Here is a 14,211-nt window from a genome sequence, read left to right on the forward strand (position 1 = left end):
AAGAAGAGGAAATAAAACAAACAAAGAGAAATCAAACAGAATTATAAAAATTCTTCCAACTTTAATCAGTTCAGAAAGTTTCACAACAAATGCAACACATAGTAAAGGGGAAATTCACCACTGATCATCAGTATTTGGATTGGTACATTCTTCTTCCTAATGAGAATGTTGGCATTTATGTTTATTTTTCTTAGAATTAAATTCTTGCATTTATTTGGACAGGACTTAAAGATAAAAATGAAAAATACAAAATTAAATGTAAACAGATTTATTTTGCTCCAAGTAGTGTCCTGCAGCACTACAGCATGGTAAACAATGTAAATTAGTACAATTCGAAAACTCCAAAGCAGTCTCTGAGTGAGTTAACATGAGCAGTTATAAAGGTGAAGCTTACAAGAACCCATAAATATTCCAACCACTTTTTTTTTTTTTTAAACTTCAATTTAATGAAAGCTCACAAAAGGAGCAACCGTCCTCATTGAGGAAAACAAAAATCCTGATGTCGACTTAGCGACAACACACGCACACTCAACATACCCACAACAAAACAGGACAAAACATCTGCATGTTCCCATGGTAGTAAAGATGCTGTACAGTGACGCTGATATGAACATGTAGAGGGGCTGCTCAACACTCCGGTGTAGGAAAAGTGAATTGAGTTTTGTTACAAAACACCACTCACAAACCACAGCAGCATCGATCAGACAGTTCAACTCAGCAATCCGCTTCACATTCTGCAGAGAGCTACTTTAGTCCCGAACCACTTCTGGCTCCTCACCCAAAAGACATTCATTGACATTCTCATTGGCTGGAGCAGATGTGTCACTCATTGACCCACACACTGACATTAGGTACCATCTACACGCTGCCAAAACACACACAGCTCTCTGCAAACACAAACTGCACTCTGGTCTTTATATATAAAAGACATGAACAAATACATGATGTGTGGAAGAAGATGAGGAAATAGAAGGGGAGAGGGGCAAAGAAAAAAAACAAACAAAAAAAAAAAACGAGCAGAAGCAAGTTAATTGTACATACGTGACACTTCATGCACGTTCGGATTAAAGTGACCAAACATAAGCAGTTAACAATGGAAAGGTCATACGTGAAAGTGTCTGTATGAAACACATACTATGCAAACAGGGCGACAGTATCTTTTACATATTGGCACTGTTTTGGTCAAGAGACAGCCAAGTGTGGAAATCGCCTCCTTGCAGGAAGAGCCTAAGTAGTCACACACACACACTTATGAGAAAACCCACAAAAGAGCAGCCTCAAAACTGCTTTAGTCGTGTGTTTAGGAGTCAGCGCAGTGTGTGTGCTGTGAGTTTGTGTGTGAATTCAGTCGCACATCTCCTCTGGTATTTCGTGAGGGTTGAGGATGCCAGGCACGGACATCTGCAGCTTGTGTTTCTCCTCCTGGGCCTGACGCAGCGATGCCTCTCTCTCTTCCAGGAATAGATCAGTGGTGTCCTCACCCGCAAATTCCTACAGGTACACAGAGAAACGTGTGAGCATTTGTGCGTTCTGCTTGCAAGAACCACTCTGCCAGGGCACTGTCATCTCTGCCATAATCTAATGTTATAATACCTTTACATCGTGCACATACAGTTACACCATACTTCACAATCCCTTAAAGGTCAAAGGGACAGAACACACTGTCTCACACATTCTCTATTTCCTCTATGTACACAATCTCAACTGCATAAACACTATTTCTATTGATATCAAAATATTTGCATATGGCAAAGACAAAATTTGTTCCATTATTATACTATTAACTATTATTATGGCTCTCAGTGTCCTTGTCATAAAAAGATAGACGGCTTGCAGCTCACCTTGATCTGTACAAGGAAATCCCTTAAGTGTTCTTTGAATGCTGGGATGTCTTGGTTTAAACTGAACAGGCCAGTCACAAATACTTTGACCTGGGCACTACAAAGAGAAAGAGAACAAACATAGTCAGACAGGAAACATTAATAAACCAGACATGTCACAGTCACTGTGGAACAAAAACCTTTTTAATTAATCTGAGAGCAAGATGTCTACTGAGAGAACAAGCTTATACCTAAGAGATATGTTGTGTAATACTCAACCGAATGCAATAATCATCACACCAACTGCAATTGGTATATTTATAGGCACTTGAGACATGTTCTTGACCTGCATTTTCTTAAAATAAAAGGTAAAAGTCCTTGCGTTAAAACATACAAGAAAATACAAAGCTCCCAGTGTTTTTGGAAAGTGTAAGTTACACTTGTTATTAAATTATACAACAAAATATCAAACCATACAAGTGGCATTTATATTAAATATATAAAGCCAATGTTATTGAGACATTTCCATGATTCTCCAAAGCTCAAAGACTGGACAGATGCAGTCTCTGGAATGCACTAGCTCTTGTAAGGGACTGGTTTAGGTGCAAGGTGGCATACTCACTCTTGTAAGTGTGGAAAAGCTGATTTGAGCAAGTTGGCCACATACTCCTGAATAAACACTTGGTTGTTGACTGGACTTGAGGGGTTTAGAACTGCACTGATTTTTCCTTCCTCAACAAGGTTAAACATGTACGCCAGAATAGAAGCATGCATAGTCAAACCTGCAAGATAAATATGCAGAGGTTAAACAAACAGGAAAAGACATTTTCAAATTTAATGATATTCACTGAAGTCACAAACAAATAAATGGATTTTAATGTAAAAAATAAAATAATTAGGTAACATTAGGTAACAAAAACTTTAAGGTGTCCTTGTTACAATAACAATAAATTATGCAGAATTTCATGCAAGTAACGCTAAACCAAACCCTAATCCTAATCTTATAGTAAGTAAATGTAGTTAATTAATATTACTCAGTACTTAAATGCACAATTACACTGTCACAAAGACAAATAAAATTATAAACATTTTAAATAATTGTTAATAATTAAATACATTATGCCTATACTATTTAAATTATTTAAATCAAAGTAAAGTTTATATTACTCACGATAACTACATGGTGTTAAAAAAAAGAAAAGAGGAGTCTTTAAGAACAAGAGAGAGAAGAGGGTGGCCAGAACTGACCGGCAGTATGTGATGTATCTGTGACGACAGAGAAGATGTGTTGTAGGATGTCACAGAAGTATGTCTGATAGAAGCTCTGAGCTGCCGCTTCTTCCTGAGCCACGTTCTGCAGCAGCGTGTAGAGAATCTGAAGGCCTGCATGACATTTTTCATGGTAGTTTATTGTATTTATGTTTTGACAAATGATTAGTGTAAATATCACTGCGATAAATGCATTTGTGTTCTCACCGGTGTCTGCCACATTTCTCATCGTGTGTTTAAAAGCCCATATAATAGAGTCAAGCACAAGCTTAAACTGGGCTGGTGGGATGGCCAAGAATGCTGGGAAACAGTGTGAGTTCACCACCTGCAGCAGGTAGAAGAAATGCGTCCGGTGTTCTGGGTACTCTTCAAAATCCTTAAAAAAAAATTACACAAAATAAACATTTCAAAAGACTCTTCAGTGCACAGAATCTGGTTTTAATAATAAATGGCAATGGAATATTAAACATGTATCACAGAATGCTGAGAGATAAGGGCAGCTTACTTTGTTGATCATGTTTAATGTGCACTCAAACACAGCATCAAATATCTGTGGGATCTCTCCAGTAATGTGTCCACCCAGTTTGTTTACGATTGTTGCCATGGTACTAAGCACTTCAGGTTCTCTTGCCGCTGGGACATTGCGCTGGTAATCAATCAGCACAGCATCCAACAGCGGAGGAACAAAGTTCTCCCCCACCTGTAGTACGAACAAAATACACACACATGTGCAAACAGGCTTAAAGGATGAGTGGATAAATGTGTGTTGGGTAAAGACAGCACTAATCTGAACAGGTTCAGACTGACAGATCTGAAGCAGGTATACCAGAATTATCTGCAAAGAGACCCAAATACTGGATATAACAATCACAAAGACTTAAAAAAACCTGAAAGCCTTGAGCTGCACTTGCTTCCCAGATGAGACGTAATGAGTTGTTTGTGGGTAGTGGTTGCATAACGTCTCAAAATCAAGATTTCAGTTTCAAAACTAGACGAATGTATAAGCAATGTATAAGTGCATATCCTGTTACTTGTCCTGTTGCAATTTCAAATGAACTTTTCTTGCAGTCACTAGTTAACATTACATGTTCTGTGCCAAAGATTTAAAAGTAAAAATATGCGGTATATTAATATTAATAATATAAATATATTTTTCAAATAATAAAAAATAAATAAATACAAAATGCAGTTTAACGTATTAAAGTTACTTCATGCTTCTTGTTACATTGCTATTTTGGTATTTGTAGAAAAAGAACAAATTAAAAGAATGAAAAAAAAAAGATGTAATATTTGATATTTATGAGAATATTATTAAAAATATGCATATTTCAAGATATGTCAACTTCAAAAGTATTTAACGTCAACTTCACATTTAACAGCTTGAATTTCTTTTGTACTTTAAAGTGATAGTTCACCCAAAATGAAAATTACATGTTTATCTGCTTACCCCCAGGGCATCCAAGATGTATGTGACTTTGTTTCTTCAGTAGAACACAAACCAAGATTCTTAACTCAAGCTGTTGCATTGCAGTCTATCAGTCTTATAATGGAGGTGAATGGGAATCATCGCTAAAACGTACAGTAAAACTAAAAACATACACAAACAAAACCAAATTAAAGGGGGGGGTGAAATGCTATTTCATGCATACTGAGTTTTTTACACTGTTAAAGAGTTGGATTCCCATGCTAAACATGGACAAAGTTTCAAAAATTAAGTTGTACGTTTGAAGGAGTATTTCTGTTCCAAAAATACTCCTTCCGCTTGTCACAAGTTTCGGAAAGTTTTTTTCGAGTATGGCTCTGTGTGACGTTAGATGGAGTGGAATTTCCTTATATGGGTCCTGAGGGCACTTCTCCCGGAAGAGCGCGCGCTCCCGTATAGCAGAGCACTGAGAGCACAACAGACATTCACTGATCAGAGCGAGAGCGTCGCGAAATGTCACAAAAGGAGTGTGTTTTTGGTTGCCAGGGCAAGACAACCCTGCACAGATTACCAAAAGAGAAACAGCATTAAGGGTCCAGTGGATGGAGTTTATTTTTACAGAGCATCAACGGAGTTGTGCAAGTGTTTGTGTTTGTTCCCTGCATTTCGAAGATGCTTGTTTTACAAACAAGGCCCAGTCTGATGCCGGATTTGCACATCGTTTATTTCTTAAGGATAATGCAATCCCAAAGAAAAAGGGTCACGGTCGTGTGTTGGAACAGCAGGCGGTGAGTAAAACTGCTTCAAATATCTCTGTGTTGTTAACTTAGCTATCGGCGCGTAAGCACATCAAGTAAACAACATGCGATGTTGTCATCAAACTGCACTTTCCACATGTACAGCTTAAAAAAAACAAAACAAAAAAAAAGACGACAAAGTGGAACTTAGTCATTTTCCAAAACCGCTAAGCATATATAAACAGTTTCAGTACACACCACATAGAGACGTTGTTGCTGATGCTGCTCTTGTTAAATTTCAGCCTCTGGATCTGATTCTGGATCATAAATATACGCTGAATCTGACTGTTAGCCATGGTTTGTTTTGGTTGGTTTTTTTTCTCACGGTAATGTCACACACGCTCTCAACGCAAAAGCCTACTGGCGCTCGTGATTCTTTAGCTCCGCCCACACGTCACGCCTCCAGCCGGTCGTGTTTTTCAGGGAAAAATCGGTACAGACTATCTTTCTCTTATGAATATAATAAAACTAAAGACTTTTTGGAGTTATGAAGGATGCAGTACTACTCTAAAGGTACTCAAGATTAACAGGATATTGAGTGAAAACAAGCATTTCACCCCCCCCTTTAAACTCTACAGCTCGTGATGATACATCAATGTGTAAAGACACAAACCGATCGGTCTGTGGAAGAAACTGAACAGTATTTATATCGTTTTTTTTAACCTCTGATTCATGCAACGTCCGAACGGTTAGAACTCTCCTGAGCGCGTTCTCTAAGACAGGCTCATGAGGTGTCTTCTTCTTCTTGCTTTATGGCGGACTGCAGACTTATAAGTCCATTACCACCACCTATCTCTCAAGTGGACCATTAAAACTCCAAACTTAGGTTGTAGATAGAGTGTCAATTGTCCATTTGAGAGATAGGTAGTGGTAATGCACTTATAAGTCTGCAGTCCCCCATAAAGCAAAAAGAAGAAAACGACTCCATACGCACCTGCTGCCGAAAACAAGATCAGGAGAGTTCTTACAGTTCGGACATTGCTTGAATCAGAGGTAAAAAAAACAATATAAATACTGCTCAGTTTCCTGCACGGACTGATTGTTTTGTGTCTTTACGCATCAATGTATCATCACAAGCCATAGTGTTTAATTCGGTTTTGTTTGTGTATGTTTTAAGCTTTACTGTACGTTTTAGCCATGATTCCCATTCACACCCATTTTAAGACTGACAGACTGCAACGACTTGAGTCAAAATCTTGGTTTGTATTCTACTGAAGAAACAAAGTCACCTACTTCTTGGATGCCCAGGAGTAAGCAGATAAACACCAAAAAAATGGGGGGGTGGGGGGGGGGGTTGTTGAACTATCCCTTTAAGTACAGAGCCTTTGCTGTAATAAATCTGTGATTTGTGTCTCACCATCTGTGGGTCACTGGAGCGGCTGACCCAGCCTGAAATCAGCTTTAGAGTCTCTCTCTTTACTGTGCGCATGCTTCTGATTAGAGGCTGCTTTGTCACCATCTCACCTATATAAAACAGACAACCCCGAATTAAATAAACAGACGTAAACAAAGCATTTGTGGTTCTTGAGTGCAGTCAATTATATAATGTTTAAGCAATACATTGAAGTGTTCAGAGAAAGTCAGATTTTCTCATTAAGAATTTTATTTGGGCAACTATTTAATTAAACGTCACTCATTCTGTTCTAGATGCAGTGATATATATAGCTGCCCAGACAGCCCTGTTATGGACTGCTGTTCACATGCGCACATGGTGCTAAGATCCAAAGCAGCCTTTTGTCTTCCAGCTGAGTGAGTTTGTGTAATTAAACTGACTTCAGTTTAATGCAGATCAGTCACTCTGAGAAAACCAACAGAGATGCTAATGCACACCTAATGCACACATACATAAGGTAATTATGGAATTAAACTATTTGTCTAAAAAATATGCCCATCTGTGATGATAAACTCTGAAATTTACAGAGAGTGATTTCATTGCCCAAAGAAAAACACACACCATTCGTTTGGATGGCAGCAGAGATGTTTTCACTGAGGCACTTGTATACATTTAGCATGTCCAGGTAGATCCGGCCCAGCTGAATAACAAAAGGGTGTCCCACGGCTTTACATGCTCTGACGTTGGTCTTCAGGATGCTTCCCAACTGCTTCACTGTCTCTGGGTCCTTCAGGATGTCCACATTCTACAGCAGGATAAAAGCATCCATTTAAGGAAATATTAAAAATGGGTAAAAGTTTAACTGAAAAAAGAATAGCCATTTCTAATTAAATAAATAACACACCTTGGTGGCCTGCTGTATGATGCTGTCCCCACACCTGGTTAGGCAACAACATGTACTTCTCTATCAGGTGTTCCTGTACAGCCTGGTCGGTCTGAGCTCCAATCATATAGCGACAGCTTCGTAAAATGTATGCACCTGAGTACGCACACACAAATGGTCACTTAAGTCCAGCAGCACTCTAACATCTCCTCAAAATATATATTTCTAAAGCACCATGTGTCACAATGACACACAGAGCAGGCTAACTGAAATGGATACCCCATATTTGGTACCTGCTGGGGCTGGAGGTCACAGATGATGGTGTTGATGTTGTTGAGGATCTCATCAATGAAGGGCATCACCTCTCCCACCTGCACCTGCACAAAATGCCTCCTGCACTTCTGAGCAATCTTGATGAAGGTGTCACAAGCCATGTCTTGCACTCCATCATGGGTTTCTAAGAAAGAAAGAACAGTAAAATAAATCTAAGAGAACATGATTACTTCAGTTCTTTTATAATCAAGCTAAAATTAGTAGCTCAAATTTATATATTATAACCATAAAGACTAAAATGAAACTGCTGTGTATGTGTAATCAAATGTGACATCAAATCTGCTTCTATTTAGAGATCGATCCAAAGATATCACAGAGGTATACAGACGCAAATCCCTGATTCTATTCTAAGGCTTTAAAGACTTTGTGACTCACCATGCATAAACTCAAACAATTTGTTGACAACAGTCTTCAGGAATTTCCAATGTGCACGTAGGAACCGTGGATATTGGCCCACTATGTACATGATGTTGGAGGCAATGATGGCCTTGTTATCCTTGCCTCTCTTCTGCTCACATAGACCCAAAAGGTCCTGTTGATCACATGGGCACAATATTAGAGTTATAATATTACATAAGACTTTGCATCTTTGTATTGTAAGATTTCTGCCACCTTAATGACAGTGACAAGGAACCGCTTCTCATCCTCTTCATGCATGGCTCCACTGATGGAACCAATGGCCCAGCACAGCGTGTTCAGGTTCTTTCCAGGACCACTCAGTACCGTTCACCTGATTATGAAGCTTTTCTGTCATAATACGCTCAGTATCGGCATAGTCCAGATGAGTAAGATAGACTGCACAGAGATAAAAAGAGAAAAATATGACGACAAACACAGTTTAGCCTGTATTCATGATAAAAGGGGTCAGAGCTCTCACCAAGTGTCTCCCTCATGTTCTTGTAGAGGTTAATGGAGTCTGTATCTTTCATGAACTCTCGAACCACCTCGCCCTGATCGTTCTCCACCACCAGCACTTCCTCTGGCTTGGCCATGCGGCTCACCATCAACAAACGCACCTGCAGGACAAAAACAAAAACATCCTTATAGTTTCTATCTTAAATTGTCATCTCAGGTGAAATTTCTTTTTTAGTGAGCCAACCTTAGACAGCACAGGCAGGTAGAGTTGTCTGCGGGGTGGTACATCGAAGTGTTGGCTCCCTGAGAGGAGAGGAGAGGTGGATGTTGAGAAAGGACTCTCTCTGTAAAGCTCGGCTGCCAGGTGGTTCCAGTACTCCAGACAGATCTTAAAGATCTCTGTCTCCTCCACCTCTGACACTAGCAACATGTAATGTAGAGCCTAAACAGAGAAACAAACAGGGCATTAACACAATATCATCAATAACTGAGGCTGATTCTCCTTTAGTCCGTGAGTGTGTGTACCTCCATAAGCGTCTCTCTGAGGTTCAGTCTCTTTTCTATCAGCTGTCCGTGCTCTTTGAGGAAGGTGCAGAGGAACAGGCTGAGGTTCTGAATGAAGTTTTGCTCATCATCTTTACCATTTGCATATGCCAATCGAATGTTGGTGTTTAAAGGAAGCATCTTCAACACACAGATAAGAAAGTGAACATCAGACTGGCCCAAAAGCAACTAGGAGACAGGAATTGTACTTTGATCTGCACTAGAAAGGAGGTTACCTGTTTGAGCTGCATCATGGTCAGGGTGAAGAGACTGACGAACTGCTCCTCGTACTGGCTGACACTGACTCCTGCTATCTCAGTCAAGCACTTCAGCGTCACGTTGCGAAACATCGGCACATTTAAAAACTACAGATACACCCAGCAAAGGAGAGTGGCCAACAATTAGCCACTGCTTTTTAAGTGTGAAAACACAATCTTTGCAGTTATTATTGTATGACTATGTTACCTAGACTTGCTTCTGATTGGATAATAGATGCATGCTTTTTGTTTTTTAATAGAAATATATAGGGCTGTGCAAAAAATCGAATGCAATTTTCATGCACATCTCATCAGTAAAGACGCTCCTGTAATTAGAAGTATATCTCCCCAGCACGTGCGTTCAGATCATGGTTGCCAGGTTTTCACAACAAATCCTGCTCAGTTGCTTCTCAAAACTAGCCCAGTCGCGTTTCCAGGAGGTTCCCCGATAAAAAAAATTGCTTTCCGGGGTTAAAATTGAAGTTTTATGGCATGGTTGCCCTGGTAAAGTTTGCATTTTAGGGGCTAAATATCACGTTATTTCTATTGGGGTCGCTTCCACCCGCGGACATGAAAAACAACCACAGACTTGGCAACACTGGTTGGCATTTACTACACTGAGCCGTAATTCACTGACAATCTACAGAAAATCGATTTTAAAATCGGTGGCGATTCTTTGTCGATTTTGAAAGCGATTTCGTGTTAGTTGTCGGTAGACTGGCGCTCCACCTGAACCAGTGTAGCCAAGTCTACGGATGTTTTTCATGTCAGCCGGTTTGAAGCAACCCCAATACCAATAACGTGATATTTAGCCCCTAATATGTGAATTTTACCAAGACAACCATGCCAAAAAACAAAACGTATATTTTAACCCCGGGAAGCATTTTTTTTTATCTGGGAACCTCCTGGAATCTCGATTAATTTTGGACTAGTTTTGAGAAGCAACAGGGCAGGATTTGTTGTGAAAACCTGGTAACCCTGATCTGAACACGCGTGCTGGAGATAATACTTCCAATTAAAGGAGCATTTTTACTGATGAGATGTGCATGAAAATAGCATTTGATTTTTTGCACAGCCCTAGAAATATATTTCTGTGTTGGTTTTATATAAGACCTATCAAGCAACAGCAAAAGCATTCTACGTAATTCCTAGTTTTTCCACAAAGTCTGTAAAAGTAAGAAAATCTCCAGATATATTACCTTGTACACCAGAGTACTGATGAGTTTAGTTTCAAAGATATAGCCCAAGGGAATCCAGTTAAGAAACCTCAGCAGAGTCTCTAATGTAGCATGCACAAGTGGGGCATTCTGGGAATTTTCCTGAGAATTGTATGAAAGAAAAAAAAATCCTTTAGGCCAGTAAACACATGGATTGTTGTGTATACAAATCAGCATTTGAAGTTACACATTTAAAGCATCTTCCACCATGTCTGGTTAGCTTACTAAATAGCCTTCAGTGATGAGCGCTGCATTTTACCCAAAGCTGAACATTCTTCAAGTCGTTCGTGGTGCAGAGAAAAAAAAAGCCTAAGCGCTCAGAGTAAAAAAGACATTCCGTGCTTAGCGCGCTTTTGGCATTTTAAAAAATGTGGTGTTTCATTTATAACAATTAAAAAAATTTGCTAGCCAAAAATCTGCATGCCACAAGTAGAACAAACACATTGAGAATCAGTGCCTTAATAAAAAAGAACATTTAAAATATAGGTGTTTATGTATGAAAAAAAAAACACATACCATCACAAACTGGCACAACTGAAATATCTGGGAGAACTCATTGCACATGCTGCGGATGGAAACCAGATCACAAAACAACATGGATTAATTAACAAGAAATACTTTAATAATGTAAATACTACCTCATTTTCAACCATAAAATGATTATCTTTTAATGCCCTCATACCTGTCCTTCAGGTGTTTGGCTTTCACTTGTGTCCTCTGGCCACTGGAGAAGTCAAACACCTCCTCACTGAGGAGCTTGAGAATGATCATATTGTTCTGGCAAAGGCTCTCACTTGTGCGGCTCGCGCCAACAATGTCACTGATAAATGTGGGCCAGTGTTTTGGCCACTCCTGCTTCAGGATCTAAACACAAATCAGCAATTAACATATTACACAAACCTGAAGAAAGGTACACAAATCATCGAAATACAACATCACACCTACATCATACACAATAATCATCATGGTTTGTGGCATTTTACTGTTAATTCTGTGGCTATGAATCTCTAATCATACTAAAAAAGTCAAACAAAGACTCACCTGTACTAAATATCATGCTATGAGTTTTCCCAATGTACACTTTCGTCTTTTCTGAAAAAGGCAAAGCACAGCATAAACGCAGGACAGGCCAGACAGAAACCACAGGAAGACGGTAAACAAAATAAGTGGAAGTTCCAGCTGACCTCGACATTGGCTGCATCTGATGATGTCCTCTATATATGAGACTCCATCAACATACTTTTAAATGCCTGAAACTAAAGCCAGAAGCAGTGAAGAGCTCTCAATGCACACAGTAATCAGCATAAAACCCCATGAGCTTCCCATCCAGATAAACGCAGCTCGTGTTACTAGTCTGTTCATCTGTAGATCTACATCAGCATATTAAAGCTTTGCTGCATTGTTTCACACTTCAAGAACACAAAAACACTACTTGATAATTAAAATGTAAAAGCTAAATGTTTTAAAGTGAATAAATGCAATGAAATGTCTGTTGACTGCAATATCAAACACTGCTTAATTAAAAAAAAAAAAAATAGTAATACAAATATTTGAACCTGAGAAGTTAAAATTATGAAATTAATGTTATAACCATACTATTTGTATAATTTCTTTAAATAATCCTTGCTTTTCAGTGTCTTGAATCATAAGTCAAACTCTTAACTTTGTGTAATATTATTTGCACTTATTAATTTGGCTGGGTGCAGACTGAAAGCTCTTGTTTTGGATGTTGAGACATCAATATTGGTTAAGATGTATGGCACAGAAAGTATCCAAGTGTTGATTTATTAGCATTAAAAGGCTTACATCATGTTTTTAATTTCATGTGATCTTCAGAGAGCAGATGTTTTTTTTTGTTGTTTTTTTTTTAATAGATGAACACTAAGCTGAGCAGACGACCTACTGTGCATTTTTTAAAAGGGGAATTCAGCTCAACTTGGCAATCACACACTTGATTCTAATGAATGTGTTGGCCTGCTAGAAATGTTTTGTAGAGTCAAGTCCATTGCAGAGTGAAATGTTTACTTCTACATGTCAATGATCCCTTCACTGTATGTCCAAATCCAGCCTTTGAGCTGCTTATGACTTGAGCTATGAATTTACATGTTCATCTCAATGTGTGAGTCAGTTTTACCTTCACACTGGTTTCTGGGCAGAATCTTCCATCTCGTTTTAATAACCGTTTCCAGAATCTGCAGTGCATAGTACTGTAATACCAAGAGTACAAATCAAGAGTTAATGATCCAAACATTGACCAGCCAATTTACCAGAGCTGTACCCTTACACAATAAAAAATTGCTCTTAACTTTGACTGACTAATATATTTTCACACATTCTTTGGTGTATTCCAAATGAATTCAGATGGGAAAAAACATGCAGATTTGACTTCAGTAAGAATTTAATTATAAACTGAAAAAGTCATCATATTGCCCCATCAAAACTCTACACATTGTTTGTATGGGATTCTGTAGAAGTTTTGCTGTTTCTGGCCATGTCACACCAGAATGTGAAAGACAGGAAAGGAGGAATCAATGGCAAACAGCTAATGGCTTGCTTTCTGTGCCTGGCCACAACAAAGCAAGCAGCTTGGGGAAGTGACGCAAAGAACTGTGTCTGAAAGCAAAATGAACCGAAGGATTATTTTATGAGTCAATAGCCACTCTCAAAACTTTAATCATCAGTGATGTTTTCCCGTTGGTCAGATAAAGACCACACCCCTTTCTGTTGTACTGTTTTCACCAGTAACTGGTGTGGGTCTCAGGAACAGCAAGACCAGCCACAGGATTGGTTCTATAGACTGCCTTCAGATGTTTTATTTACTGCTTTTAAAAGGGTATTAATGGTGCATTAGTTTTCTTGTTCTGGTCACTAATATTACTTGGATAAACAGCATTTCAACTGTAGGGATTCATGAGAAAAAGGAGAAATGTGGTGCTAAAAGTTAATGTGTTAAAGCAAAACAGGGAATACCGGTCATGAGTGAGGATATTAAAGGTAAGGCCTGGAGTAGTAGGTTGCTTGCATATGGACACATTTAACCCTGTAAAAAAAATCACCAGGATCCTTTCACCTTTAATTTTTCATAGGTTAATAAAAAAATACAAATAAAGGCAAGACAGAAAAACATTGCAACACTACGCAAAGCATAAAGTTTTAATAGCTCACATGTGATGTTGCAATATTTCTTGGTGTAGGATCGAGAAATGCTTGGGGTAAAAAAAAGCAAACCACAGTACACAGAGACACTGATGATCCCTACAGTAGAAATAGCTGCTTTTATCCATAACGAAGATTTTAAAAAAGGGGGTAAACGGCCTGCCTATCTCCCTGCCGTCTCTGAGCTCCATATGAGGCATGTGCAGTGTGAATGGAGACACAGCAGAATGGAGAGTAAGGGAATGAAAAGGTAGACCTTGTGGAGGCCTGCCGCCAAAGCCTAGCTGTGTCAAGGTGCACAGGAAGACACACCCTTTTCGCCCTA

The 14,211-nt window shown here is 38.9% G+C and overlaps 1 pseudogene; it reads right to left on the bottom strand.

Annotated features, from left to right (window-relative positions):
• Positions 1-36: 36 nt before the first annotated feature.
• Positions 37-11,600, bottom strand: LOC113084788 (exportin-1-like; annotated as a pseudogene).
• Between the last annotated feature and the right edge of the window lie 2,611 nt (positions 11,601-14,211).

Source organism: Carassius auratus, unplaced genomic scaffold (assembly GCF_003368295.1).
Source record: "Carassius auratus strain Wakin unplaced genomic scaffold, ASM336829v1 scaf_tig00040639, whole genome shotgun sequence".
In the NCBI taxonomy this organism is placed as follows: domain Eukaryota; kingdom Metazoa; phylum Chordata; class Actinopteri; order Cypriniformes; family Cyprinidae; genus Carassius; species Carassius auratus.